Source organism: Sorex fumeus, unplaced genomic scaffold (assembly GCF_029834395.1).
Source record: "Sorex fumeus unplaced genomic scaffold, SorFum_2.1 ptg000033l, whole genome shotgun sequence".
Lineage (NCBI taxonomy): Eukaryota > Metazoa > Chordata > Mammalia > Eulipotyphla > Soricidae > Sorex > Sorex fumeus.
The window spans coordinates 14623597-14650348 of record NW_026606090.1 but is presented as its reverse complement, the minus strand read 5'-3'; the positions used below and the strand labels follow the sequence as shown (position 1 = coordinate 14650348).

The 26752-nt window shown below is 38.8% G+C and overlaps 1 protein-coding gene across 4 annotated transcripts in view; it reads left to right on the top strand.

Moving 5' to 3' along the window:
• The window catches only part of PSD3 (pleckstrin and Sec7 domain containing 3), a 488844-nt gene that overhangs the window by 165933 nt on the left and 296159 nt on the right, over positions 1-26752 (top strand). Inside the window, exon 2 of one of the 4 annotated variants that reach the window (XM_056116953.1) lies at positions 14048-14092. The exons of the other annotated variants lie outside the window; for them this stretch is intronic. The gene's annotated coding sequence lies outside the window, so the exon portion shown is untranslated. The remainder of the gene's footprint in view (positions 1-14047; positions 14093-26752) is intronic. 4 annotated transcript variants of the gene reach the window in all.

Sequence of the window (26752 nt, the reverse complement as noted above, 5' to 3'; positions counted from 1 at the left end):
CCAGTGTCCCTCCCACCCCCCAGTACTCCCCATCTCATCCTGCCTCTGTGGCAGGGCATTCCCTTTTGTTCTCTCTCTCCTATTGGGTGTTGTGGATTCAGTTTTTAAATCCGTTTTCCCACTCTGTCTCTTAGTTCATGTGTTTAGGCTACTGTAATTTCTTCCTGATATATACATCCCAAATTAAAATGACTTTTACTGTTCCTTGTAATCTTTTTTCAGTCTGAATTCTATGTTTTTGGATACTAGTATGGCCATCTCGGCTTTTTGTGGGAGTTTTCTTGAAGGATTGCTTTTCATTCTGTGACTTTGAGCCTGTGTTTGCTCTGATTTTTCAACTGTGTTTCTGATAGCAGAATGTCGGATTCATTTTTTTAAAATTAATTTTATTACTCTATGTCTCTTAATTAGTGAATTTAGATCATTAACATTGAGAGAGATTATTGTCATGGGGTTTTGTGCCATCCTTCCATTGGTTGTTGTCTTGTGGTTTTGTGCCATCGATCCTAAGGTTGTTGTCTTGTGGGGTTTGTCTTGTCTTACAGTCACCCCTTCAGTAATTTTAACGTTGGTTTTGAGTCTAAATTTCCTGAGCTGTTGTTTATCCACGAAGTTGTGCATTGTTTTTTCAAATCTCTGTGAGAATCTATCTGGGTAAAGTATTCTTGGTGAGGTGTTCATTTCGTTGTGTTTTTTTCACAATATCCCACCACAGTCTTAAGGTTTCATCTGGTAAGTCTGCTGTAATTGTAAAGGATGCTTCTTTTTATGTGATTTCCTTCTTTGATTTTGCTGCTTGCAGTATTGTGTCTCCACAGTATGGTGTGTGTGCTTCTTAGTATGCTATATGTTGGAGTATTTTATTAGGGTCTCTTTTAGCTGGTACTCTTTAGGCTTCTTGGATCAGGATGCCTGCATTCTCCAGCAGTGCTAACTTTGCGGCAATTATGTCTTTAACGCTTACTAACTCATTGGGGTTGCCTCCCTGTTCCTCTGGGACTCCAGTCTCTTAACCACCTTTCAGCTATTTGAGGTCTTTTCCCATCTTCTGTTGTTGTCTGGGTGCTTTCCTGCAGCTCATCTTGAAGCTCAATGATTCTATGATTCTGTCTTCTGCCGTTATCATTATACTGTTGAGGGCACCCATAGTTTTTTTCTAAATTACATCTACTGAATTTTTTATTAATCACACTTCTGCTCGTAGTTTTTTTTTTAAATTTCTGCTCTAGTTTCTTCCTGTATTTTATTGTATGTCCACCCCATTGTTTCTTTCATATCCTCCTGTGTTTTATTGGATATCTGTTCCACTGTTTCTTTGCGCTCATTAAACAGCTTCACCATTTCATCTCTGAATTCTTTTTCAGAGAGATTATGTATGTGGTTATTCTTTGTCAAGTCTTCAGGGCTCTTTTCTTCATTTATTCTTTGTGGTGGGATCTGTGCTATAGCCCCATGATGCCATGGTTTTCTGGAGGTGGAACCTTCCAGTACATGATCTGTGTCCTCTCTCACTGCCAGGGACACAGGGAGAACTCTGGATGCTGGTCTTCTCTTTCGCTTTAAGGATATTACCTTCTTTGATGCTCCTGTGTGATTTGTGTGGGGCCTCTATCGCTGATTCAGGGGACCTATTCTTTGGCCTGAACTTCCTGGTACTTGTAGTTTGGGGTTGTACTGATTCTTTTGTTCACTGCTGTTTTTCTGAGTTTTGGAGATATGTTCACTGGAATAGGCTAATGGAGTAATGGCCTAATGTGATGGTGGGTAGCTGATCTTCTCTTTGGCTTTAAGGATATTACCTTCTTTGATGCTCCTGTGTGATTTGTGTGGGGCCTCTATCACTGACTCCCATCTCTTTAATTGCTTTGGTGATTCAAGAACCTAGATGGTAACATATAACTTTTAACATTACTTGCTCCTTGTCCTTGAAGAATGATGTTGGGATTTATTAGGGATTTTATTTTATCTATATAATGCATTGGGTAGGAGAATCATTTTAATGATAGTAATTTTTCCAAGTGATGAACATGAAATTAGTTTCATTTTTTTTCTATTTTTCTTAATAATAATGGGCTAGAGTGATAGCGCAGTGGGTAGGGTGTTTGCTTTGCATGCAGCTGACCCGGGTTCGATTCTTCCATCCCTCTCGGAGAGCCTGACAAGCTACTGAGAGTATCTTGCCCACACGGCAAAGCCTGGCAAGCTACCCGTGATGTATTTGATATGCCAAAAGCAGTAACAACAAGTCTCACAATGTGTTATGAGACATTACTGATGCCCGCACAAGCAAATCAATGAACAACGGGAGGACAGTGCTGCAGTGCTACAGTGCTACATCTTAATAATTTGTAGTTTATGTTAGAACATTTAAAAATATTCTTTGTTATGTTTTTATGTTTATTCCTAAGTATTTTGATTTTTTTACATTTTTGCTAATGGGATTTGAAAAACTCATTTGCATATAGGAATTCAACAGAAATTTGTAGTAGCTTACATTAGATATTATTTCTAGAAGCTTTTTAATGCAGTTTTCAGGATTTGCTGTGTGCAGTATGTCATTGATTGTGTGTGACTTCTTTTTCCCCCCAGTTTTGTGTTTTGTTTGGTTTTGATTTTGGGGGCTCAATACCTGGCAGTACTAAGGGATGACTCCTGGAGGGGATTGAGAGACTGTGATGGGTGTCGTGACACAGATCAGTTGCATGCAAGGCAAGCATCCTACTCACTGTATACTGTCTCCAGTCCCTCTTTTCTAATTGAATCCTTTCTTTTCTCTTTATTGACTAACTACTGTGGCAAGGACTTCTAATATTATGTTGAATAATAATGGTGAGAATGAGAACTCATGTCTTATGACTTAGAGTAAAAGCTTTCCTTTTTTAAATCATTCTATATGATATTCGTTGTGAATTTGTGATAAAGGGTCTTTACTATCTCAAGTTCTTTGTTTTAAGATACCTATTTTGATTAAATTTTATTTTAATCAGAAATTGAATTTTGTTGAACTGCATCTGCATCTACTGGGCGTGATTTTATGATTGTTTTTTCTTTCTTTTTGTCGATGTGGTTTGTTGTATCACATCAATTGATTTGGTATATTCAGCTGTCCTTGAATTCCTGAAAAAAAGTCTACTTAGTCATGTTGTATGATATGCTCGGTGTATGGATGAGTTTTGTTCACTTAAGATTTTGATAAGGTCTCTTTGTCAGGGATATTGGTTTGAAATCTCCTTTTCAGAGGTGTCTCCATCTGTTTCTCATATCAGGATAATGTTGGTCTCATAGTAACTGTTAAAAAGAGCTTCTCCTGTTTCTTTTACTTGAAATGACTGAGAAATAAAAGAAGCAGATAGATCCTCTTTGAAAGTTGGAAAGAACTCACTAGTTGAGCTGAATGTATCTTGTTTGGGGAAAGAGCTTAGTAGTTAAGCCATATGAATCTTGGTTTTGAGAGACTTTTCATTGCTGTTTCACAATTTTCATATTAGCTATTGATTTGGTTCAGTTACCTGTTTCATCCTTAGAAACTCTAGGATACTAATCATTTTTGTATTCTAGTTCTCTAATTTAGTGGCATAAATTATTCATAGTATTATATTTTGTATTCTATAGTATCTTTTATAAATCTTTCCTTTCATTTCTTCATCTGACATATTAGTGTTTTCTCTGTGTTTTACACAAATCTACCTAAGGAGTTGTCCATCTTGTTTTCTCTTTTGAAAAGTGTTCTCTTTGATTGATCTTTTGTATATATATTTTTTATTTCTGTATCATTTCTTTCCTTTCTCTTTCCTGTTATTTTTCCTCCTCTACTTATTTTGGGTAAATTTTGTTCTTTTTCTAGCTTCTTGATACCTGAATTAGCTTGCTTATTTAAATGTTTCTTGATAAGTGCCTGTGTTATCATGAACTTCTTCTTCTAACAAATTTTGTTATGTTTGTATGCTCAGTAGATCATGTCTTTGTTTCTGAGAATCTTTTTAATTTATTCATTGCTTTCCTCTTGAGCAGTCATGTGTTTTTTGGTGTCCAAGTGTTTGACTTTTTCCTAGCTTTCTGTTTGTGGTTTCTTTCAACCTTAAAGCATTAAGGTCTATGAAGATATTTGATGTGATTTTTATCTTTTTGATATTCATGAACACTTGTTTTCTATCTTAGCATGTAGTCTATTCTGGGGATGACCACTAATGAAAAAATGCATAAATTTTGTGGGAGTAGATAGTATAGAACCCCATGCATCCCTATTAAACTACACTCTTTAATTTTTCTTATGAACCAATTTATTTATTAACCACTCTTCTATTTTTAAAAAATTGCTCGAGGCCCTCCCGTTGCTCTTCGATTTGCTCGAGCAGGCCCAGTAACGTCTCCATTGGAGACTTTGTTGTTACTGTGTCTGGCATATTGAATACATCACGAGGAGCTTGCCAGGCTATGCCGTGTGGGCGAGATACTCTCGGTAGCTTGCCGGGCTCTTCGAGAGGGGTGGAGGAATTCAACTCGGGTCAGCCATGTTGGCTGCGTGCAAGGCAAACGCCCTACCACTGTGCTATCGCTCCAGCCCTTTTATGAAGTTTTTCTTGATTTATTACACTTAACATTCCAACACCAATCCCACCACCATTGCACCTTCCCATCACCATTATTTCCAATTTCCCAACCACCTCTAAAGCCTGCTCTTTAGAAGGCCCTGAATAATTTATTTTATATTGCTTTAGCAATTTGCTCGAGGCCCTCCCGTTGATCGTCGATTTGCTCGAGCGGGCCCAGTAACGTCTCCATTGGAGACTTTGTTGTTACTGTGTTTGGCATATCGAATACTCTCGGTAGCTTGCCGGGCTCTCCAAGAGGGGCGGAGGAATCGAACTCGGGTCGGCCATGTTGGCTGCTTGTAAGCGAACACAATAGCACAGCAGGTAGGGCGTTTGCCTTGCATGAAGCTGACCCAGGCTGACCCCAGTTTGATTCCTCCACCCCTCTCAGAGAGCCCAACAAGCTCCCAAGAATATCATGCCTGCAAGGCAGAGCCTGGTAAACTACCCATGATGTATTCAATATGCCAAAACAGTAACAAGAAGTCTCGCAATAGAGATGTTACTGGTGCCCACTTGAGCAAATAGATGAACAATGGGAGGACAGTGCTACAGTGCTAATCATTCTGAAAAATGATAAAAAATATTCCCTTAGAAGAAAGTGTGAATATTGTTGTATCTCACCATAGAGCTGCTAAGCCCTTGTAGACGAGACTACTAACATGTTATTACAGGCTAAGCCTTCTGTGTTTGTATTTTCTTAACCAAGATTTGTTGCTTTGTGCATTTTATCCCACTCAATGTGGTATGCTATTATTGGTTTATCAATGGTGTAGAGTGTGAGGTTCTCTAGGAATTCAACATTTTTTTAATCAGAGTCATACAGCTGGAGTAAAATTTTTAACTGGATGTGACTTTGGATGCCCTGAAGAACAGAGTCTGGCGTGTGGTCTGGAAGCACCTAAAGATACCTTTTTGATTAACTTATTAATAACTTGTTGATATCTCCTTTTTTAAAATTTTTTTATCTTATAAGTTAGTTCACAATACTTGATTACATTTAATATTCAAACACTAATCTCACCACCATTACCTTCCCACCACCAAATTCGGGATGTTTCCATCCCAAAATCCAATCCTTGTTCCAAACACAACCGAAAGAATATATTTTCTATTGTCTGTTATGAAGAACTGCTGAACATGATTACAAAAATGTATCCATATAAGGAAACTGTCAAGATTGTTCTTTTTGGCAGGAGCCATTAATACATTCTATAGGATATCACTAAGTTGTTAAAGTTTGGGTGCTGTGAGCTTTGGTATATATATCTGAAAATATGTATATATGCATATATGTACATATATATGTTCCTCAATGATTTTGTTGCCTACTGTCTGAACACCATCAAATATGGTGTGTTAATCATAAAGAATGGGTAGAGAGTGTCTTATAATGTGTTGTGTGGCTGCAATAGTGTCCGCATGGTTCAGGAATATATTCACTCATCTGTGAGGCTTGGCCCGAGCCAGTGGGGAGTGGTCTGGAGTGTGGCGGCAGTTGGTTTGTGGAGGTCAGCTGCTGGGGCTGGGTCCCTTGGGGCAGGGGGGGCTCTCACCTGCCCCCTTCTGGCGCACCACGAATGAAAACACCCTGGCATGGATTCCGGTGGCATGGCTATGGGGGCCTCATTTTATGCTCCCATCTGGGAGAAGCAGCCTTGTGATCTGGAGGGTGGCCAATGATAAGATTAACTTGTTGATATCTTTAGAGATTTATTTATGAGTTTCTTGATCATGTCCAGTTAATGAGCTTATTTGATGCAGGAGGCAGTTCATGATGTGCCTGCCAGGATTCCGAAAGAACAAGGAGATGGTGGGGAGGTAGCCTATCCCCAACTCAGTGGGAGTCAGAGATTTAAGCTGCAAAACCTGCATACCTGGGTTTTTCAACAGATCAGTTTCTGCATGAGGCTCATACCAAGTAGTGGAGTCTGGCCATGAGCATGGCAGGCAGGGATTGTGGAGTGTGGAGATTGTCTGCCACCAGGGTTCTGTTTGGGCAGTTGCTGGATTCACATGCCCCCACTCCAGAGTGCCATGGGTGACTCAGGTTGATGGGGTTCTGGAAGCATCTCTTCAATTTATCTCTTTTGAGATGCATGAATCTCTGGATCATGGCTGGTTAATGTGCTTATTTGGTGCAGGAGGCAGTTCATGGGCATGGCTTGATTTATTTTTTTAAAAATATTTTTGACCTTTTCATTGGTGAAAAGAGGAACATTAAAAGTCTACTACTACTATTGTGTTGCTGTTTTTTCTACAATTCCAGTAGGAGTGGCTTTATATATTGGTGCATAAATCTTCTTTATATGGAATCTTGATTTTGTGATGTTATTGTTTCTTAGAACTTTTTAAGTTCAGAGTCTGTTTTGTCAGACTTTAGCATGGACATTCCAGACTCTTTTAGGCTACTGACCATCTGCAGCTGTCGTTTGACTACATGGTCTCCAGTTTTTACATAGAACCTGTGTTTATCTTAATAAATCAGATGTGCCTCTTGAAAGCAGCAAATGGGTTGATTCACTTTTTTGATCCTTCTTGCCATTCTGTGTCTTTATGGTAAATTTATTCCATTGACTTCAAGAAAAATCATTGAACTAAAGGAATTGATTACCATTTTTTAAGATAGATTCTGGGATTTTGTGAAGCTTATCTTTGTTTATTTGGCTATCTATTATTTTTTCCCTCTAATTTGATATTGTCCTTTGAAGAGTTTGTACCATATCACCCATTATTCTTAGTTGTGTCTTCTATGTTTATGTTGAGAATATAATGAAATTTATCTATGAATTTCTGAGTTTGTATCTGCTCTTAAATTCAAAGTCAACCTATAGTCCATTATCACTTGACCACTTGACATCCCCTTACTCATCAATTTGCTCAAGCAGGCCCAGTAACATCTCCATTTGTCCCTGTTGCATGCTAATGTAGCCCAATGGCATCTGCTCGTTCTTGTTCTAGGAACACGAAGATCCTAAAACCTATCATTTGATCATTAATGCAGGAAGAACAGTGGAATCGACGAGATGTAGCCAGAGCTGGAGGTTCTTTGTCCTCTTAGCTATTTCTTCAATGTTCTTGAAGGCGTTCCAAGCCGCTCTCTTCCTCCTGCACAACTCAGGTGCGAGGTCATTCGTCATGTTGAATTCTTGACCTAGGTACACATAACTATTGCATTCAGAGATGTTCATCCCATTGAGAGTGAATGGAACGTTAGGAACGAGACTGTTTCTCATAAACATTGTCTTTGTGAGATTCAACCGTGGTCTGACCTTTCCATACTCACTGTCGAAGTCGATCAGCATCTGTGCTGCTTGTTATATATATATATGTATATATATATATATATATATGAATGATGTCATCAGTGAAGCGGAGGTGGTATAGTTGCCAACCATCTATCTTCACTCCCATTCCTTCCCATTCCAGTTGTCGCATGACATTCTTGCGGATGGCACTGAAGAGTTTTGGTGAAATGGTATCACCCTGCCGAACCCCTCTATTGACATCAATGATCACCTCCCTGTAGAATGGTGAGATCCTGGTAGTGAATCCGCAGTACAGCTCACAGAGGATCCTGATATATTTACATTGAACGCTCTGTTTGGCTAGGGCCTCGATGACCGCTTCATTCTCAATAGAATCAAGGGCCTTCTTTAGATCAATGAACATTAGACAGAGCAGCATCTTGAACTCCTGAGAAACCTCAATGAGTTTGGTTATCATGTGGATGTTGTTGATCGTGCTAAATCCCTTTCAGAAACTGACATGCTCGCATGGTTGTCCTTCATCTGGTGTTCTGCCAAACCTATTCAGGATGACTCGAGTGAACAGCTTTTGGTAATACAGTGTGAAGGTTATATGTAATACTCATTTGGGACTGATTTCATAACTCTTATGGTTCATTTTCACTTACTCCACCTTGAAAGAGTCACTACTGATTTTATATTGTTCTAAACAAGTGGTGGGGATTTTCTATCACACATTTTCTGCATCATCTCTAAGTAACTCTGTCACATTAATGTTGACCTGAAAGCATCATACTGTCTAATCCTGAGTTAGATCAGGTCCGGGCTATAATCAGCTATTTTGTTGTTGTTTAGAGAACTGTATGTGTGTATGGCTGCTGGGAATGATAGGTCTGTTGCTCATTTTCCTTAGTCTCAGCAAATGTTCTGTTTTAATTCTAGGCTTTTACTTAGCAGTCGGCAATCATTGGTGAAAATAGGAGGCAATTTTGTTTTGTCGGGGATTGGCACATGTCACTTAAGGTATTGTTACTCTCTCATTCTTTCTGGAATGATAATCTTTGTCCATTGGGCTGGGCTTTTTGTTTTAGAAAAGGCTCAATGCTTTCTCTGGTTTATATGGGGGTAACTACTGTATATTAAATTCTGGCCCTGGATAAATACGAATGTCTGTACTACTTCTTTCCTCTAGATTAAGTTCTGTTAGGGTAAAGTCTCTCCATTTCCATAAATGGATGAACATAGAGAGTATCATGCAGAGTTTTTTTTAGTAGAATAGGTGAATAGATTTTGAGTAGTACCTTGTCTATACCTGGGTAGAGTTCCATAACTTGATATTTGTCCTCCTTTCTTGAGATGAGTTTCTTAGATTTAAGCCACTTCATTTCTTCCCCCCTCCCTCTATGTTAGAGAATTACTTGAAGGTGATTAGTCCTGGTCTCTCTGATGCATATTTGCAATGGGATCTCAAAGAAGGCTCTAAACTTTCTTCTACAGTTCTCAAGTTTCTCTGCACCTAAAAGTTGGTTTGCTATCCTCTGAACTCCAGATGCTATGACCAAGCTAACTCCTAGCAGAAGGATGTTTTGTGATGTTTATCTAGGTGCTCTGAGTTGTGAGCTACATAAGGGGAAGTTCTGCTTCTAATTGTAAAAACTTTGTGATAGTTGTTATGATGTCCTTGACTGTTCTCCGTTTTAAAAAATTAGATGCACATAACAAAGTTGTTTATGATTGGGTTTCTGTCACATAATATCCCAGTATCTGTCCCTTTACTGGTATGCATTTCCCACCATTTCCCACCACCAGTGTCATTAGTTTGCCTCCCACCCCTGCCCCCGTGGCAGGCACTCTCTCTCTCCTCTCTCTCTCTCTCTCTCTCTCTCTCTCTCTCTCTCTCTTTCTGGCTGTCTCTTCTCCTCTGCCTTTTGGGGATTACAGTTTGCAATACAGATGATGAAATGTTATCAGGTATATCGCATTGCCTACTTTCAGCAGTCAGTTCCTGTCCAAAGTGATCTTTTCCAACATCATTGTCACTTCTCTATCCTAACTGCCCTTTGTCCCTCCAACACTTGTGGCAAGCTTCCAATCATGGAGCAGTCCTCCAGGCCTTTGTTTCTACCGTCCTTGGGTTAATAAAATACTATTTTTTTATCCCAAAGATGAGTTACAATCATTCTGTGCCCTTCTAACTCATTTCATGTGAAGAGTATCATGTCCAATTCATTTATAAGCAAATTCTATCATTTCATTTTTCCTAATAGCTGTGTAATATTTCGTTGTGTAGATGTGCCATAGTTTCTTTATTCAGTCATTTTTTTCTTGGGCACTCACGTTGTTTCCAGATTCTGGCTATTGTGAATAGGGCTGTAATAAACATGGGGATGCAGATAGAATTTCTGTTGTGTGTGTTTTGGGCCTTAGGGTATATTTTCAGAAATAGTATTGCTCGATCATAGAAAAACTCAATTTCCCAGTACTGTTTTCCAAAAAGATGGAACCAGACAACATTTCCACCAGCAATGGAGAGTTCCTTTTTCCCTGCATCCACTCTAGCACTGGTTGTTCTTGTTCTTTTGGATGTGTGCCAGTTTCTGTGGTGTGAGATGATATCTCATTGTTGTTTTGATTTGCATCTCCCTGATGATTAGTGATGTAGAGCATTTTTGTCATGTGGATTTTAGCCATTTATATTTATTCTTTAAGGAAAATTTCATTTTATTTCTTCTCATTTTTAAGGGGTTTGTATTACTTTTCTTTGTAAAGTTCTGTCAGTGCCTTATACATTTTTTTGCCTTATGTATCTTTGATATTAACTCTTTATCTGATGGTTTTTGGGTAAATATTTTTCCCCATTCCCCTATCAATTGTCTTTGTATCATGGTCACCATTTCTTATGAGATGCAGAAACTTATTAGTTTAATGTAGTCCCATTTCTTTGTGTTTTCCTCCACTTGCTTGGTCAGTGATGTTTCATCTTTCAAGATGCCTTTAGCCTCAGTGTCATGGAAGGTTCTGTGTATGTTTTCTTTCATGTGTCTTATGTATTTAGATCTAGTATTGAGGTCTTTAATTCATTTTGATGTGACTTTTGTGCATCGTATTTGTTAGAGGTCTGAGTTCATTTTTATACATGTAGCTGTTCAGTTTTTGTAACACCAGTTGTTGAAGTGTCTTTCCTCGTTCTGCTTTATGTTTCTCTCTTCTTTATCAAAGATTAAGTGATCATATATTTTAGGGTCTGTGTCAGAATATTAAATTCTATTCCATTGGTTTGTTGGTCTATCTTTATTCCAATACCATACTGTTTTAATTGGTGCTGGTTTTTAGTGTAGCTTTTTTTTAAAAAAAAAATTTTATTAGTGAAACACCATGAGGTATAGTTGTAGACTTACAAATTTTTGTGCTTGGGTTTCAGTTATACAGTGATTGAGTACCCATCCAGTTGGAGTAGGTGCTGTCTTCCATTTTCCTTTTTCTCAAGGATTATTTTAGCTATTTGTAGGGTTTTATTTTTCCACGTGAATTTCAGGGGTGTTTGATCTAAAATGGTTCTTTTCATAAATATGGTCTTCTGTGGGATTTTAACCCCAATTCCATTGTAAGATTAGAAGTTCCCATGATCCCGTTTTTAGACTTCAGATGACAGTTGCTAACCCAGATTATTACAAAAAATTAGTTGAGGATGTGTATATTCAGTGGACATTGGCTTGTAATACTTTTTACAAGTGTGATTCTCAAACATTCGCTGCCTTCAAGAATTCATAAATCTTTAGGCATGGTAAATTAATCTATTTAACATACTTAACAGGTGACTATTATAAATAATGAATTTGAGAGCTCCTGGGAGTCTTTATAATGAGGAATTTATTATGCTAAGCCTACTCTTGCAGTTTAATTTGTTAGAACCTGGGAGTCTTATTTGAAATGTGGCTCGCTCCTTAAACTTCAGGGCTGTGATGGGGATGAAGTTGTCCCAAGTGATTTTAACAAAAAGTTCTTTGGGATATTGTGATAATAGGCATTGCAGTAAGTATGTTATTTCCACATTGTATTTTTCTTAATGTTAATAAATGTCCTCTATAGCACTGTAACACTATCCTCCCATTGTTCATCAGTTTGCTTGAGCAGACACCAGTAATGTCTCACAACAAAATGTGAGACTTGTTACTGTTTTTGGCATATCGAATACACCACGGGGAGCTTGCCAGGCTCTGCTGTGCAGATGGGATACTCTCCGTAGTTTGCCGGGCTCTCCAAGAGGGACAGAGGAATTGAACCCGGGACGAAGGAAAAGTAACACAAAATACATTTATATTTTTGTATAAATGTCCTCAACACACAATATTCATAGATAAATAAGTTTAGAAAGGCTGCAAAGATATTTCCCTAAAAGTTCTAATTTTTAAGGATTACTTTTGCTTGTGTTGTGGTAACATGTTGGCTTTTATTCAGCTATTTCAATAATTAGTTGAAATGGTGGTAGTGAATTTGTATATTCTAGGGCACGCTGGTTATTGGTAGTTATTGGTTGTCTGACATGGTTTATAATTTATGTCTTTTAGGGTTCTATATTGTTGTCAGGTAAGAAAAAATGTCAGGTTGTCAGGTAAAAGAAAATAAATGTCAGCAAAGACATTTTCTTTTCTTTAAAAAAAAATATTGAATCACCATGAGATAGGCTTGAGGAACCAGTTGGAATGGGAGATGTGTGATGAAAGCATATATAATAAACATTTTATTCTCTAAAAAACATTTTTATTAACTGCTGCCTCCAATTTGCAAATTACTTTGGAGCATTTATCATGATAGAAGTGGTGTGTTTAGTATTGATAATAATAACTCCTGGGTTTACTGGGAACTTTTTTTTCTACCTGTATTTTATGCAAACAGGAATTATGGGGGAAAACATTAAATTAAATTAAGATTTTAAAACATTTTTGGTTTTGGGGCCACACCAAGTAGTATTCGGGGGTTACTTCTGGCTCTAAACTTAGGAATCATGCCTGGTGTCTTAGGGGACCATATAGCCACTAAACTATCTCTAAATATCACCAAGACATTTAATTTTAAAAAGAGCAGAGTGGTTATTTCTGAGTAATGTGCTTTCTCTAATCTTCACAATTAAAACCCCTTGCTTGAGACAGGTATTATTTGCAAATGAGGAAACTGAGACTGAGAGATAATGTAACTTGATGAAACTCAGATCTGACTCTAGATCTGTTTGTTTCTCTAAGCCCCTATTTATTTTTAAATAAATAGTGATTTCCTTTTCAGATTTATTAAAGGACCTTTAGTAACATATTGTTTGAAGCACTTTAGAATTGAAGACATAGGTGTGGTTCATTGTCAGTTTTGTACCTCAGAGAGACATTTTATCTTTGGGAAAGTTATTGAATCACCCAGCTTCACTTTTCCTCTTCATTTTAAGCATTCAGTGCTTTCCACATGCAAATCTGTGTAAGTTTATTGTAAAGTAATGTTTTTATTGGGAGAGGGCAGTGAATTGTATCCTTGTTTGTAGTCATGATCTCTCCCAAATTGGGCAATCTTTTGTTGTTGTTTTGTTCTCTTTTGGATCACAACAAGCTGTGCCCAGGAGTTACTCCTGAGACAGGATTCAGGGGAATATATGAGGTCCTGGGGATGGAACCAAGGTCAACTGTGTTCCAGGCAAGTAAGTGTGTTCCAGGCACGCGCTGTAGCTCGACTCCAATTTGGGCAGCCCCCTCCAATTTGGACAGATTTTAAGTGCAATTAATGTGAGTTACTTTGTAAGTGTTTTGGCTGCTATAAAGTGACTAACATGTGATAACACTGTGACAAGGTGTAGGAACATCTGGGTGCTGTAGAACTGGGGGCACTGCGGCAGATTGCAGCATTTACCATCTCTCACAGCAGAACCAAAAGCCAGTATGGTCAGAACTTTCAATATCTTTGATGGATAAGGACAAGGAAAAGCTTACATCTTTGCTGTTATTGCTACATACACTTTCTTTATATAAAGAGAGTAAAGATCTTTTAGACTTAAAATTTTAACTTAAATATGTTTTAATTTTATTTTATCAGTCCTAGTTCAAAGTACAGGGGTTCAGAATGTAAAACCCAAGCTATCTAGGTTATTTGATTATAGTTGAAAGAGTAATTTTAAAATTTTAAAATGAATCTTAAAAGTGGTGTGAAAGTGAATTCTATTTTCTGCAGACCTTGAAGGAAGGAGTATATTTTCCGAGAGGAAGTCACAGACTGGTATGTTTTTGGTTTTGCCTTTTTTTTTCTTCATGGATTTTTTTTTACGTATTAGTTTAGTAATTTATTTCTCTTTGTTTCCTTTCCCCATTCCCACTCTCTCCCTATCCGTACCTTTTCTTCTTCCTCTATAAAACCAGAGTTCTAGTATTTAATATCTTAATTCAAAGTATAAAATATGAGTAAAAACTTGTTAGAGCACCGTGCTATGCAGTGAATTATTCATTTTTAATAAGCTATGTGCTAGAATAGTTAAATTGAGTTAATTTGGTATAAGGGTGGACACACACACACACACACACATATATACACATATATATTCTTGTGTTAAAACTTTAAAATATTTAACTTGATAATCTGATGTGTAGTTTTTGCTTTAGAAGAAATATAACTGGAATTAATATATTAATGAAAGTGATTTTTTTATTTATCCCACAATATCAGAACATTCTTTGTAAGTCACAGAATATAAGTGTCAACTATTTTCTGGTTTGAGTTCTTCTTCCAGCTTTTTGTGTCAAATAATTAGAAATTGCCTGGCATCTGTTTTGACACCTTGTGGCATTTAGGCCAGGAATCAGATGTTGTCACTCAGGACACTTGCATATGGAGAGGCAGTCTAACACAGGATGGTGCAGCTTGGTCATGCACCCTTGTCATTTTTGGGTTTGAGGATATTTCAACTTTATTTTGGAATTATGGTGTGGGATATTGCTTTTTACAGAGTATGTATTTTTAGCTGATATTACGATGAATTCATCATGATATTATGATCATAATATTGAAGGAAGGGAACTGGTTTCCCCCCATACACTCAAATATTGCCTGAATAATTCTCTGTGAGGGACAGGGTGGATAGATGACCATAGCTGCTTTTTTTTTTTTTAAGGAAAGCATTTATAAAAACTGTGTATGACAACCCTCCCCCTTTACTTTTTTCTGAAGTCACTGCTCAATCTGAACCATCGGTTGTATTCAGGCCTCTGGGAACCTCCACTTCCCCCACAACCAATGATTCTGTAGTTCAAAAGCACTTATGTAAATAAAAAGCCTAATAAATATTTGATTGTATATTCCATGCAGTATGCAGGGAAAGTAAATGGGTAATAAACAAAAGAGCAACAAATATATTTTACCAAGGGAAAGTTTTTCGTAAGTTCTCTGTGATTAGTACTGTGTCCACTTGCATTTTGAACTTTTAGTGGGTCCAGAAATTTTCAGAAGTGAAAATTACTCAGATTATTTTAGTAATTCCTGAGTGCGGAGCCAGGAATAATCCATTACCATTGTTGCATGTAGTCCAAGGACCAAAACGAATAAAACAAAACTCATATTACTTACAATTCTGTTTTTATGGTATGTTTCTATGTATGTATTTTTTGTAGTAATGTACAGGACATTCATCATATAGGATTCGTTCATTATTTAATTTTTTCTTTACTGTCTCAGTCTTGATATACAAATTTTGAAGTGATAGTATATATTATGGTTTAAAAAGATGGTCCAAAATGAACAAAGAAATTTTGTGGACATGATAAAAAATTAACATACTGTATAAAGTTGTGGCTTTGTGTGTGTATGTGAGAGAGAGAGAGAGAGAGAGAGAGAGAGAGCGGGAGAGAGTGAGAGAGAGAGAATGATGGAGGCAAGAATTGAGAGACAAGGCACGGGAGTTGAAATTTTGCCATTCAAGCAATAGAGATATTTACTCTTATTTGTAGCTGTTTAAGTTATCTTGGGAAATATTCTTTGTTTTCACAGAAACTGGTCAAAAACTAAGAAAAATAGTGATTTGAAGTGATAGTACAGTGATAGTACATACCTCTAGTATGCCATTTGGTCTCCTGAGCTCCGCAACAAGTGAATCCTGAGCACTGACTGGGTGTGGCCCAAAATAAAAATAAATGATACTGCTCATAAGTAGTTACTGCTGCATTTGCAGCATCTGTAAGTATGACTGGCATATACTAGATACTTCTGGTTTTTTTGGTCACACCTGGTGGTACTCAGGACAACACTCCTGGATGTGGACTCAGGAATCATTGCTGGCAGGACTCAGTGATAGAGTTGCCAGGGATCAAACCTGGTTTGGCCACATGCAAGGCAAGTACCCTACCTGCAATACTATCTCTCCAGCCCTTTTCTTTTTCCCCCTTCCTCTCTTTTTCCATTCTATCCTCCTTCCTTCTTCTCTTAGTATTTTTTAAAAAATGAGTTTACAAAGAGAGTTTATGCAAAGAAAATTTATGAAAATTCTGTTGTGTATACTGTTATGTAAATAACCTAAGTGTGTCTAGTTATATGAACTGTAGCACTGTAGCACTGTCCTCCCATTGTTCATCGAGTTGCTCGAGCGGACACCAGTAATGTGAGACTTGTTTTAACTGTTTTCTTGCTTATCGAATATGTCTCGGGTAGCTAGCCAGGCTTTGCTGTGTGGGCAAGGTACTCTCAGTAGCTTGCTGTGCTCTTCAAGAGGGGCAGAGGAATTGAACCTGGGTTGACCACATGCAAGGCAAACACCCTACTCGCTGTGCTATCACTCGAGCCCATTAGTTATATGAACAAAACAAAACACTGTCCTCCTCTTGTTCATCAGTTTTGCTCGAGCGGGCCCAGTAGTGTCTCCATTTTAAGACTTGTTATTACTGTGTTTGGCATATTGAATACATCATGGGTAGCTTGCCAGGCTTTGCTGCATGGGCGAGATACTCTCAGTAGCTTATTGGGCTCTCCGAGAGAGGTGGAGGAATGGAACCCGGCTTGGCCAGGCTGGCAGCGTGCAAGGCAAATGCCCTACCACTGTGCTATCGCTCCAGCCAGTTATATGAACATCTCTTAAAAATTAGACATTTGGGAGGTTGGAGAGAGTGCTCATTAAGTTGTCAGGCATGGTTTCAATATGTGACCCCCAGAGTTCTATTCCTGGTCCCTTCACAGCCCCTTGAGATACACTAGGTGTAGTCCTGGTGACCCCACCAATGTCTGCCAGAGCACTAAATCATCAGGTCTGCACAGCTGACAATGTAGACCCTCGGTCGCCTTAGCACTTATGGACTTATGCTCATGGGTTCCTGTTCCTCTGTAAAATAGACATTAACATTTCTCTATACCATGGTGCTCTTTATATTTATGGATCAGCAGTGTTCTCTACATCTGTGGTTGAAATCCACTGTTCTTTTGTATCATTTTGCCTGAAGCATAACCTGTGACATATGTTTATGAGCTTTGAAGTTTGTAATACAAACTGCCTAGCCCAAACTTCATTCATAATTCTACCATTTAGAAGCAGTATGCCTGTAAAATTATTGTTTTCCTGTTTTTTCTTTCTTTGCAAATTAGGAATGACAATACTTATCATAGGGTTTGTGATGGGCAGAGTATTAGTAGAAAATACTTAGAGTGCATTCTATTGATTGTGTGGCTGGAGAGACAGTACAGGGATTGAAATAAGTGCTTTGCATCCTGCCAAACCTGGATCAAATCTCTGGCACCACATACAGGCAACATAAATGTGTACACTGTGTAGAGCTGATATGCATTACTGAACAAAAGAGAAACAGCTATGGTAGACCAATGACAACACACATTTTTAAGAATTGGAAGACAGAATAGGTGACACTAAAAGGAGATATTAGAAAATTGATAGTATCAAAACAGAAAATAATCTGAAAGATTCTTGTTTTTCAGAATATAGAAAAGCTAGAAGATAAAATCTAGATTACTCTCTAACTAGGTCAGTGTCTCTCTAAGTTGTTGATACTGCCTTCTGGAGATTTCTGGACTGATTCAGGGGATGATAGTATACACAAATTTGCAGTTGAGGACCATTGTCTGGTTTTATGCTTAAATTAAAGGTGATGGGTTTCCAGTGGTCACTGAGTGATTTTTTTTTCCCTGAAAGTGGGGTAGTAGGCCAAGTAAATTTGGGAAGCTTTGAAATAGATTAATATTATCTAGAAGTGCAGGGGAGTATTTGATTAAGCTAAAGTCATATTTATGAATAAACTCTGAACAATTTTTTAATTTAGGGATAGGGTGCCCATATTTTAATAAGTGAATTTTGACTGGTTGCTTCCAAATGCTGTGGTTCCTATAGATAGCATTAAAAAGAGGTGACTTCTGAATAATGATGTTTGTGACGACATGGATGATTCTGTTATATGAAGAGGCCTTGTTCATTTGGTGATGAGGAGGTACAGCTCCTTGTACTAGGTCCCCCCCCCCAGACTAGGAAAGCCCCTCCCAAACTTCTGTTGAACCCAGGGCACACCCCCAAGAATCCAGAAAACTGATGTTGGACTCTCATCATCCAGGTGTACCAAGGTCACCAGCCCCTATCTCTCCCCATGACTCCTTTTGCCTTCTTTAATCTCGTCCTGGGTCCTCTAGATGGACAAGTCTTTCCCAAATCCCACTCAAAACCAAAACCATATCTGTGCAGCAGTATCCCCTACCAGTTTCAAGGGTCTCCAGAGTATCAAAAAGTCCATACAAATAGAATTGAAGGAGTTAAAAAATACAGTTGCCAGCCACAGCAACAGAATTCAACATACAGAGGACCATATCCATGATATTGTATATAAAAGACTAGCCATCACCAGTGACAAAGTGAAAAAGAAAGAGAATGAAAGATTCTTATTAATTGCAAGAGAAACGATCACCAAATCACATGAATACCAAAAGGAGTGTACAAAGGTAAAAGGGATGAACAGCTGGTCAAAGAAATAATAATAGAATTTTCCTGATATCTTGAGAGAAGCTCCTGCAGAGATTCAAGATACCCAGAGTATCAAACCAAAGAACACACATAGGAATCAAGATGGTAAAAGAAAAAGACAAATGTGAACCACTTAAAGCATCAAGAGAGAAGAAAACACAAATATAAGGGAAACAATATAAGAATCACAACAGACCTTCAATATGACCTCTTAAAAACCAGGAAAGAGTGAAATGGCGTTTTTAAAGTAATGACTGAAAAATACTTCCAGCCTAGAGTGCACTACCCTGCAAAGTTATCATTTACACTTGAGGGGGATATAAGGATTTTTTTTTCAGACAAACAAGAGATTTGCAACAACTAAACCATTGCTGCAAGAATTAATGAAAAGCTGCTTATAAAAAAATGTTCTTGCAAAAACAACTGGATCATGTTTGTGCCCACTCACATTGTGCCCACACACATATACACCCACATAAATGGCAACATAGCCCTTTTTGTCAGTAATCCCTTGATTGTCAATGGACTAAACTACCCTATAAAATGGCATAGAATAGCTGGATGGATCAAGAAGGAATCGATTTGCTGCATACAAGAAACATATATAAACTCTCAGGATAAATGCAAAATTAGAGTGAAAGGATAGAAAGCAATCATACGGGGTGGTGATTGGAGGAGGAGCTGTGTGCAGGGTCAGCAGGGGCATGGGTTGAAGGAGGAGGAGCTGTGTGCTGAGTCAGCAGTGGCAGGGCATTGGAGGAGTAGCTGTATGCAGGGTCATCTGGGGCTGGGGGATTGGAGGACGAGCTGTGTGCAGGCTCAGCAGAGGTGGGGAACTGGAGGAGGAGTTGTGTGTAGGGTCAGCAGGGGCAGGGGATGAAGGGGGAGCAGCTGCCTGCAAAGTCAATCAGGGGTGGGTTATTGGAGGAGAAGATGCTGTGAGCACTGTGCCTATGATCAGCAGATAACCCTTTCTGTTGTCTCTCTGGTCCCAGAAATCAAGTTTTAATGTAAAAAAAACTGAAATTAATTTATCTTGGGATTTGGAGTCATGCTATGCAGTGCTCCAGGGCTATTTCTGTTTCTGTGCTTAGTGGTCATCCCTGACAGTGCTCATGGTACCAAGAATTTGAACCAGGGTCACACCCACCAACAACCACAGCCTTATGCAGGGCAAGTGCCTTGCCTTCTATATCTATGGTCTCCTTTTTTTTTAATAGACTGAGTTTGGGATGTTGGGAATCATAAAAGCCCCTAATTATCATGCCAACTAAGGAAAAAATATTGGCACATGTAAGGTAAACATCTTTACCTCTGGAGCTGGAGGGTACAAGAGGTAAAGATACTTACCTTACATGTGCCAATCCCACTATGATCCTTGGCATCACAGATGATCCCTGGAGCATTGCCTCAAGTATCCACTGAGAAGACAGCGAGGTGTGACCTCCGTAGAAGAACAAGCCCACCCGAAGAATTTTTGAACTGAGATGTATAGGAGGGATTGAATTAAAGAAAAAAGCAGGAAACAAACCCCCTCAACTTGAGTTAGAATAGGATAAATCTTCCAGCTCAGACTTCTTTGGCAAAATTTCAAAGACGATCATTCTAGACTGGCTTTGTATGTTTCCCTTCATACTAGGAAGCTCCAATATTTAGATTTGTTTTAGGTATATCAGCTCTTGGTATGGCACTGTTTCACGAATTACTTGAAGTTTTATGGTTGCAGTTATTCTCCACATCAAGGTTATCTCATTTTTGAGATGTGTGTTGTCAGTCATGTTGATCTGAGTTTACACTCCAGGCCTTCACTTTTCTGAGTTTCATCATGTCTCTTTTTGTTCTTTAGTTTTCGAGTCATTCCCAGAGGTGCTCAGGGCTTACTTCTGGCTCTATGTTTAGGTTTCATTCCTGGCATGGCTCGGGAGACCATATGGTGCAAGACAAGCATCCTGCCCATTGTAATCTCTCTGGATCCTCATCCTGCTTTTTGCTCCCCAGCTTCATAGTACACTAATGTGAGAACTAATAATTAAAGAAGTAAAAATTGGTCAGAAAGAAATTTTTTGCATGAGAATTACTCATAAGTTACATGCTAATGTGAAAAATTAAAAGATTTACAGTCTAATGAGAGTTCAGATTTTCATTTATTAATTTTTTGCACTGCCAAAGATCAGACCTCAAATTCAGGGTCTCACATAAGCAAGGCAGGTGTTCTACCACTAAACTATGTCATAGTTTAAAATTTGACCTTTTTCATATTTTTTAATTGAAACAACATTTTTCTTAAATATAGGAAGTATCAAAATATGAAATTTATTATGTTTTAGTTCTGGTTAAGTATGGCCTTTTCCTCAGTAACCTAACCATAGTGATAAAAATGACTTTTTAAAATATGGTCACATATTAAAAATAATGTAAAAGTACTAACCACTATAGAAGTTTACTAATGGGGTGACTGTGAAGTTACTTCGTCTCTTTGTGTATCAGCTTTTACCTTTGTAAAAAAGAAATGTTGACAGAATCTATCCTAGGATAACTGAAGGGTGAGGGTAAGCTAATATAAAGTGCTAAATTTAACTAATAATGGAACTTGGTTGTATATTGAGTTTTCAGATGATTGGGAATTGCTTTTGAGTTGGTTTTAATTTTTTTATTTTTTGCTTTTTTGGGTCACACTCGGTGATGCACAGGGCTTACTCCTGGCTCCTCACTCAGGAATTACTCCTGGCAGTGCTCAGGGGACCATATGGGATGCTGGGAATCGAATTCGGGTTGGCCGTGTGCAAGGCGAACGCCCTACACACTGGATCATACCTCCAAAGGAAAACAAAACCTTGGAAAGGCAAAGTGTCCAATTATTGGAAAGAAATTAGTGGTTTTAGATTATCCTCAATGGGGAAAAACAAAGGGCCTTTCCTATAAGATCAGGGACAAGACAAGGATGCCCACTCTCACCACTTCTGTTTAACATAGTGCTGGAAGTACTTTCAATAGCAATTAGGCAAGAAAAAGACGTTAAAGGTATCCAGATAGGAAAGGAAGAAATCAAGCTCTCACTATTTGCAGATGATATACTATATCTCAAGAATCCTAAATCCTCAACCAAGAAACTCCTAGAAACAATAATCTTGTACAGTAAAGTCGCAGGCTATAAAATCAACACCCAAAAATTCATGGCCTTCCTATATGCAAATAAGAAAGAGGAAAGCGACATGAAAAAAATTAATCCCATTCACAATTGTGCCCCAGAAAATCAAATACATCAGAATCAGCCTAACTAAAGAGGTAAAGGATCTCTACAATGAAAAGTACAAAATGCTACTCCATGAAATAAAAGAGGACAAGAGGAAATGGAAACATATCCCCTGTTCATGGATAGGAAGAATCAACATTATCAAAATGGCAATACTCCCGAAGGTATCATGTAGATTCAACGTGATCCCTATAAGGATAACCATGAACTTCCTCAAAGAAATAGATCAAGCACTCCTGAAATTTATATGGAACAACAAATGCCCACGAATAGCTAAAGCAATTCTTGGGAAAAAGACGTGGGGAGTCATCACCCTCCCCAGTCTCAAACTCTACGACAAAGTGGTAATAATTAAAACAGCATGGTACTGGAACAAGCCAGGGCAGACCAATGGATCAGGGTGGAATATCCCTACACACAACCCCAAATGTATGAACATTTCATCTTTGATAAGGGAGCAAGAAATGTGAAGTGAAGCAAGGAAAGCCTCTTCAGCAAATGGCGCTGGCATAACTGGACAACCACATGCAAAAAAAATGGGCTTAGACCTCGACCTAACACCATGCACAAAAGTCAGATCAAAATGGATTAAAGATCTCAACATCAGGCCAAAATCCATAAGATACATTGAAAACAAGGTCGGCAAAAGCCTCCACGATATTGAGGCTAATGATATCTTCAAAGATGACATTCCACTGACTAACCAAGTGGAAACAGAGATAAACAAATGGGACTATCTTAAATTAAGAAGCTTCTGCATCTCAAAAGATACAATAACCACAATATGAAGACAGTCTACTGAATGGGAAAGGATATTTAACCCAGTACCCATCTGATGGGCTGGAGCGATAGCACAGCGGGTAGGGCATTTGCCTTGCATGCAGTCAACAAGACCGACCTGAGTTCGATTCCTCACTACTCTTGGAGAGCCTGGCAATCTACCGAGAGTATCTCGCCTGCACAGCAAAGCCTGGCAAGCTACCCGTGATGTATTTGATATGCCAAACACAACAACAAGTCTCACAGTGTTACTGGGTCCGCTTGAGCAACTCAATGAACAACGGGAGGACAGTGATAGTGACAGTGACCCGTCTGATAAAGGGTTGATATAAAAAAAAATATACAAAGCACTGGTTGAACTCTACAAGAAGCTCTGCACTTCTATGTTCATTGCTGCACATCTAACCTCATCAAAAAATGGGATGACGAACTGAACAGAAACTTTCCCAAAGAAGAAATCGAATTGCTAAAAGGCACATGAGAAAATGCTCTACTTCACTAATCATCAGGGAGATGCAGATCAAAACAATGAGATATCATCTCACACCACAGAGAGTGGTCCACATCCAAAAGAACAAAAACAACCTGTGTTGGCGCGGATGTGGCGAGAAAGGGACCCTCCTTCATTGCTGGTGGGAATGCCCACTGCTTCAGCCCTTTTGGAAAACAGTATGGGCGATTCTCATAAAATTAGAAATTGAGCTCCATTTGACCCAGCAATACCACTTCTGGGAATATATCCTGGAGATGCAAAATGGCACATTCGAAATGACATCTGCACCTCTGTGTTCATTGCTGCACTATTCACAATAGCCAAAATCTGGAAAAAACCCAAGTGCCTGATAACAGATGACTGGTTAAAGAAACTTTGGTACATCTGCACAATGGAATACCATGCAGCTGTTTCATGGAAAGTATCATGCTACGTGAAATGAGTCAGAAAGAGAGGGACAGACATAGAAAGATTGCATTCATCTGGGGAACATAAAGTAACAAATTGGGAGAACAACACCCAAGAATAGCCAAGATAAGTACCAGGAGGTTTACTCCTTGGCTTGGAGGCCAGCCGCACATGCTGGGGGAGAAGGCAACTCAGATAGAGAAGGGAGTACCAAATAAAGGGTGTTGGGAGGATCCTCCCAGGATGAGAGATGTGTGCTGAAAAGTAGACTATAGGCCAAACATGATTTCCACTCAATGCCTCTTTTGCAAGCCACAGCACCCAAAAGGAGAGAGAAAACAAAAGGGAATGAAGGGAATGCCCTGCCTCAGGGCTGCGGTGGGATGGGGGAGGGGAGGGATTCCGGGAGCATTGGAGGTGGGGAATGGGCACTGTTGGAGGGATGGGTACTCAGTCATTGTTTAACTGAAACCCAGGCACAAAAATCTGAAAGTCTACAACTGTACCTCATGGTGTTTCACAAAATAAATAAATAAATAAATAAATTATAAAAATAAAAACAGAATACAAAGAATCAAATGAAATGGAATAAAAATTACAATTAAATGGAAAAAAAAACAAGAAATGGACAAAAAAAGAAATTAGTGCTTTTAGGGCACATATAACTCTATGCATTCACTTGGTCAATTTGTTTCTGATAGCACAGCGGTAGGGCGTTTGTCTTGCACGCAGCCCACATGGCCGACCCGGATTCGATTCTTCCGCCCCTCTCGGAGAGCCTGGCAAGCTACCGAGAGTATCTTGCCCTCACGGCAGAGCCTGGCAAGCTCCCCGTAACGTATTCGATATGCCAAACACAGTAACAACAAAGTCTCCAATGGAGACGTTACTGGGCCGCTCCTGCAAATCGATGAACAATGGGAGGGCCTTTACCTTTACCTTACCACTTCTTTACACACTAGTGCCCCCTGCTGGAGAACTGAATACTGGACTGAGTAAAAAGAAATTTTAAAGGCTTGATGGGTAGAACACTTTCTATAATTCTTTATTGATAAAGATAAAGAATGAATTAAGACCTCTGTATTAAACAGAAAATCTACTACCAGTTTTGGTAAATAAATGTTATTTATAGTTTTCTTATAAAGGTTCTGAAATCATGTATAAGATGCGGTTTATTCAGAGAAGTATATTCTAAATGAATTTTTAAAAATCATTTGAGGCAATTTTCTTTAGAAAAGTCAAGTTTCATTAGAGAGTTAATATGCTATGACACTCATTTTATTAAAACATTCAATTGATTAAACTATATTTAATAAAATATAATTAGTGTAATTATTTCATCAAATAACCAAGTCATCAAGTCATAATCTTAATGATGTAGTGGTAGTAGTAGTGATAAAGACATAATATGAAGAACTTTATGGTGCTCTAGTGATAGTACAGCCAATAGGGTGCTTTTCTTACACACAGCCAACTTGGGTTTGATCCCTGGTAGCCAGTTTTGGTCCCCTGAGCCCTGCCAGGAATGATTTTTGAGTGCACATCCAGGAGTAAGCACTAAACACAACTGGCATGGTCCCCAAACCAAAAACTAAAGCAAAACAAAATCAGTAAGAACTCAATATGTGTCATATTTTGTCATAGCATATTCAGAAGTTGGTGTTATTTACACCTTGAAAAATTGAGCATCACATAGACTAATGAATTCATCCAGGGCCACACATTCTGATGACTAATGGAGCCATTGTTTGAAGATTATTGTATCTCACCCTGCGACCATTCAGCCCTAGTCTATGAGATTACTAACATGTTGTTACAGGTTCAGCCTCATGTGTTAATCTTTTCTTAATCGAGATTGCTTGCCTTCTACTTTACATGGCATCCAATGTGATGTGCTATTCCTGGTGTATCAGTGGTGTAGAGTGTGAGATGCTGTGGTAGCATGCTCCAGGAATTCTAAAATTTTGATGGGGTGACACAGTCACTGTCGCTGTCCTGTTGTTTATTGATTTGCTCCAGCGGGCCCGGTAACATTCTAAGACTTGTTACTGTGTTTGGCATATCCAATACACCACGGGGAGCTTACCAGGCTCTGCCATGCGGGCAAGATACTCTTGGTAGCTTTGCTGGGCTCTTCGAGAGGGGCGGAGGTATCGAACTCAGGTTGGCCAGCTTGGCTGCATGCAAGGCTGCATGCAAGGCCTTACCCGCTGTGCTATCGCTCCAGCCCAGGGAGGGAGGTGATACAGCTGGAGTTAAATTTTTAGCTGTATGGTGACTTTGGGGTTTGGAAGCATCTCTGCAGCTTGTTACTCTCTTTCAAGATTTATTTACAAGTCTGTGTATCATGGCAAGTTAACGAGCTTATATGGTAGCAGAGGTAGTTCATTGGTGTAATTGCCAGACTCATTGGGAGAGGTCGTTTATCCCTGACTCTGTGAGAGCCTGGAGATTTCAGTCCAAACCCATATACCTGATTTCTCAGTATCAATATCTTGGTACTCCAGATATACATTCAGCTGGCATGGTATCTGGAAGAATATCTGCAGCTTGCTGATCTCTTTCAAGATTTATGAGTCTCTAGATCATGGTCAGTTGCCGCGCTTATATGGCACCAAAGGCAGTTCATGGTTGTGACTGCCAGGCTCCTGGAAGAACCGGGGGCTGAAGGGGATGTTGCGCATTCTGACTCTGTGAGAACCTGGAGATTTCCAACATTGTATTTCTTTCTTTCTTTTTTTATATTTTTATTAGTGAAACACCATGAGGTACAGTTGTAGACTTACAAATTTTTGTGCTTGGGTTTTAGTTATACAATGGTCGAACGCCAGTGCCCATTATCCACCACCATTTATCCCAGTGTCCCTCCAACTCCCCCATCCTCCCCATCTCATCCTGCCTCTGTGGTAGGGCATTCCCTTTTGTTCTCCTACTCATTTTGGGTGCTGTGGTTTGCAAAAGAGGCATTGAGTGGCAATCATCGAACATTGTATTTCTAACTGAAGT